Below are 5,185 nucleotides of genomic sequence, written 5' to 3'. Positions count from 1 at the left end.
CGAGTTTTCCTGCCAACACTGCCAACTTGTCAAGCTGCCAGACATCCACGACTGGAACATCTCACTTCTGTTTCTCGACTGGAACAACATTACAGACATCTCAGACCTGCCGTACTTGCCTGAAGTAGAACACATTCTCATGAGCCATAACCTGATCACTACCATCCACTGGCATTGGTTCAATAGCAACACACCACGATTAGTCGTCTTGGATCTGTCCTACAATCAGATCGCCCACGTTTCGGGAAAGCTGGAAGTTTCCTTGCTGTCAAATATTGTCAGCATAGATCTCAGCCACAACAGAATTTCCTCTTTTCCAGAGGAGTCATTCTCGCTCTCCACCGCAAAGTACGACGCACATGTGGACGTGACCAAAAACCCGTACCGCTGTGACAAGCAGCTGTGCTGGGTGTGGAACCAAGCACAGTGTCTTCGGAGATGTCTGGTGGGACCATGTGGCTCGGCATTCGGTACGGCACATTTCAAGCAATGTTGCTACAGCTGTCCGACTAGCTTCCTATATTTTGGCTTCTTGATGACAAGTGAGAAATCGAAGTGCGCGAGCCCAAACCATGTTGAGGGTTGGAGTTTAGGACGGGTTATGGATGACGTGTGCAACGAAACTAATGACGCCACACCTTCGGAGCACAGTTCAGCAGGCCAACCAGTGACAACAACAACAGCGACCCTTGTAGAACTCATGACAACATACAAACCGAAACCTGTTGTCCTCTTTGCTTCGTCCTCGTCCGGGACCCTGGTTACGTCAGACGGTCCCACGGCGCCGTATACATTAAAGACAAAATTGGAAGTAGAGCGAGACGGAAGCAAAACAGTTGTTGCTGTTGCCTGTGGAACTGTAGTCTTGACGCTGATAGTCCTGTCAACTTTTACAGTGTATATGAGGATAAGGCGCCGTTGAGTGCAACGTCAGCTTGCTAGAATATTATTGCACAGGGCACTGCAAGCTAGAAGCCAGCAACTCTTTCAGAGCCAAATGTACGCCGCAACCGCCTCGGGTGTATCACAGGCATTGAGAGCGGGACATCCGCTTATTCAAAACCAAATATACGGTACAGCCGCCACAGGTGTATCACAGGCATTGCGAGCGGGACATCCACTTATTCAAAACCAAATGTACGTCACAAGCCACCCGGAACAGCACAACCCACATGAAACGATTGCAAACCAGGCGGGCTATACTGCAAGTATTGAACCGTATGCAGAAGTAAGTTTGTAAAAAATCGAAGCTACCACAAGACAAGTCAGGACAGTAGTGATCAAAGTCCAAGGCGAACGGAACACACCTACTCGTATGTCAAAGATGACATGCACTCTGTAAATTAGAGACACGAGGCGAATCGCGATCAACACTATGTCAACGAGGAAGGATGAACGTATGAATCCACTCCAAACGAACTAGGCTGCACCGGTGTTGCGGAAGTAGGTTGCACACATGCGGTAGTAGGTCAATCAGATATTATTCAGGAAGCTATAGATACACATACAGGTACAGAAGCTATGACAGTGCATAATGAATGTAAAAGTGATGACACCGTTCCTCACTGCTTAATAAAGGAATAGTTTCAAACCAGTATACAGCTGAACAAGTCGGCATTACCTCTGCCATATGAGGAAACACACTCAGGACTCCCCCCAACAAGTATAAGGACCTAGCATGGATAACGATCAAGAGTATGGATGACGATTTTGTAATTTGAAGCTCAGATATGTTTTTGTAATTAAAATATTGTTGTCTTAGCTTAAAAGTTCATATAGATCTGTGCTGGTAGAAGTCATTCTAAGATATTGTTTGTATTGTTTGTATGTATGGCGTACATCGAAGGCAAATCTGTGCTCGATAACTGAGAAACCTACCATGGTGAAATAAAGCAGAAATAGATAAATGAATAGCGTTTTGTTGCTAGATGTTTTGCGTGGTTGATTTTTAGTGACTGATAGCTTGTGATGTACGTAAGGAATAAGTGGTGCGTTTGGGCCCCCTAGCAGCTTGCTCTGGAACTGCAATGACGGTTTTTAGTTATAATCGATCTTCCAAGGGGAATAACTGAACAAAGGGACGGGGGAGTTCCATATTTAGTATGCAGGTAGCTTAGGCAGAGATGGACATAATGAAGTGCAACGTATGCCAATTTTGACTTAATTTGCATTTAATGAGGAAAATACACAAAAGAAGTGTTTTCCATATTAGGACTCACATACAAGGCAGGTAGTTGGTGACACGTGGAACATTAACAGATAATGATTATGCAAATAATTCCCTAATCTGCATAACTATTGCATAAAAGCCATAATTCGTCAAAGCCGTAAATGACTGGACCGTCGACATTGTGACCTGTGTAAGTCAGTTAAAGGTGTACATAACCAATCATAGATTAAGTAGATGTGGAAGTCATTTGCATAATCGGTAAAATCGGAGGGAAATCGTTTTTTTTTCAGAAAAAAACTTTTACTTCCGTGTCAGTGTTGCAATCTCCTTGGTGTGACAAAAACAGGATGTAATTTCATTGAAAAGGACAGTCCGGAATGTCGGGTGATGTGTAATCTCCGCCCGTTGCTCACGGCATCCCGACTCATCAGCGCTGTTTATTCAATATTGAAGAGATACGGACACAAATAAAAGACATCAAGCATCCGATTTGTTTCAGACGACGCCATATCTGCCTCAGTACGACACAGCAACCATCCGGCCTCACTGATCTTCAATTCAACTGTTTCCCGAAAACGCCAGGCCGTTAAACTCTCTCGCCATATTCCCAGGAAGTAACCCGGGTGATATTGCCGGGATACCAGCTGCACCAGTCCTGCAGGTGCTTGTTAACCAGCAGCTTTCCCGGTAAGCGTACGTGTGGATACCGCAAGATCTCACTGATCCGGACAAGAAGGTACACATTAACATTTATCACACGTATCTTGATGTCAACTGTTAAGATGTATTCAAATGGGTGTAATTTTATGGCTATAATGTTATGTAAAGGGAAAATTAAAAACACTAATAACAACAGTTACTGTAGACAATGGAATTTATCGCATTAGAATCCTGACAAAAACAGTTTGGGAACTTTATGCTCTATAGACTGCATCTCCTAGCCTCCATAGCAGGCTCTCTATGGCCTTTTTTGGCTCATAGTACACTTTTGCTGGCCATTTCTTTTTGTACTGGGTCGCTGATTGCTGGCCGTTTCTGGCTGCATGGCCGGCAGTGGAGCCTGCTCTGGAGGCCAGCATCTCCGTTGTTATTCTAGTATTGTGCATCGTTGAAAAGCTTCCAAAATGATACCCCACTTGTAATATTTATGTACACAATTGAGTAATAAGCACCATTCCCACCATTGCCACGTTGTTCGTGGGTACTTTTTGGGCGAGAATATATGACACATGTGTAGGTATTGTGTAAGCTTTATAATAATATGCATTACAACACAATAGGTACAGTGGAACATGAGATATGATCATCCGAAGTTTCCAAAATGTCTTATGTTAAAATGTTAGTTTTCTTGTATGTTTTTGATATGTTTGAACCCGTTTTGCATGATACTTTTTTTATAGAAGCCATCATAACAGAGGCATATTACTTTTCAGTGACATCAGCAAGAACTGTTCAAGAGGTGTTACGTACGACTCGAATTCCTCTCATTACATATCTATCATTTTTTTTCCGTCAGCCAATCCCCAAAACCGCGAAAACACTATTTCAGGAGTTAGAGAGACTGAACCGAGACCTTACAAAACGCGTTTTTAATGAGATTATCGTATGCGAAAGGGCACCGATACACATTGTCAACAATCATAACAATAGCAAAACAAACAGTGTGTGGCTTTTACCGCCGTGGACGGCATCCCCAAGCCGCCTGTAGCTTCCACCGAGGATTTTTGTCCGTCAAGGTTGACGGATTGGTTTTAAATTTTTTCTGTCACACGCAGCAAATTTCCGTCAATTGATAAACGGACGCTGGTTAGAGCCCTGTATCTATGTGACATTCAGGGAGATTGACGTAATTTCTAGCAAACAAAACTTTCTCTGACTCTTTTCTTTCAAAGCTGTTGCTGTTATACTGGCTGACTAGCTCAGATTCAGACTTTCAAATATTCAAAATCAAAGCAAATGTTAGAGATGCGTCGTACAAAGATGTCAGATACATTCATAGTTCTTCTATGTACATATCTGGTAACCAGTGTGCTGCATGCAAATGCTTTAAGTGGAACGTATGTTCCCCTTTTTACCGAGTTTTCCTGCCAACACTGCCAACTTGTCAAGCTGCCAGACATCCACGACTGGAACATCTCACTTCTGTTTCTCGAATGGAACAACATTACAGACATCTCAGACCTGCCGTACTTGCCTGAAGTAGAACACATTCTCATGAGCCATAACCTGATCACAACCATCCACTGGCATTGGTTCAATAGCAACACACCACGATTAGTCGTCTTGGATCTGTCTTACAATCAGATCGCCCACGTTTCGGGAAAGCTGGAAGTTTCCTTGCTGTCAAATATTGTCAGCATAGATCTCAGCCACAACAGAATTTCCTCTTTTCCAGAGGAGTCATTCTCGGTCTCGACAGCAAAGTACACCGCTCATATGGCACATGTGGACGTGTCCGAAAACCCGTACTGCTGTGACAAGCAGCTGTGCTGGCTGTGGAACGAAGCACAATGTCTTCGGGAATGTTTATCTGGATCATGTCTCTTCACTTTGCATACAGCATATTTTAAGCAATGTTGCTACAGCTGCCCGAATAGCTTCATATATATTAGCTTCATGATGGCAAGCGAAATAACGAAGTGCGCCAGCCCAAAACTTGTTGAGGGTCAGAGTTTAGACCAGGTGTTGAAGGATATGTGCAACGATGATGTTGACGGCACAGCGTCAGAGCAGAGTCTGACAAGTCGACCAGGAATGAATACAACAGCGACCGTTGAAGAATTGATGACATCGTATAGTTCGAACCACAGGTCCCCTGGTGTCCCCTTTGCTTCATCTTCCTTTGGGACCAAACGAGCCACGGCGCCCTCCTCAATCAAAACTAACTTAGATGTAGAGCAGGACAACAGCAAAACAGTTGTTGCTGTTGTCTGTGGAACAGTAATCCTGATACTAGCACTCTTGCCAGTTATGCTGACATTATACATGTGGGTAAGGCGGCGTCGAGCGCAACGC

At 43.9% G+C, this 5,185-nt stretch overlaps 1 protein-coding gene across 1 annotated transcript in view; it reads right to left on the bottom strand.

The window, feature by feature from the left end:
* LOC118415837 (NXPE family member 3-like) overlaps window positions 1–5,185 on the bottom strand; it is a 15,109-nt gene that overhangs the window by 8,708 nt on the left and 1,216 nt on the right. The gene's annotated exons all lie outside the window — the stretch shown is intronic.

Source organism: Branchiostoma floridae, chromosome 5 (genome assembly GCF_000003815.2).
Source record: "Branchiostoma floridae strain S238N-H82 chromosome 5, Bfl_VNyyK, whole genome shotgun sequence".
NCBI lineage: Eukaryota > Metazoa > Chordata > Leptocardii > Amphioxiformes > Branchiostomatidae > Branchiostoma > Branchiostoma floridae.
Note: the sequence above shows the minus strand (reverse complement) of the source record. Positions and strands in the feature narration are given on the sequence as shown.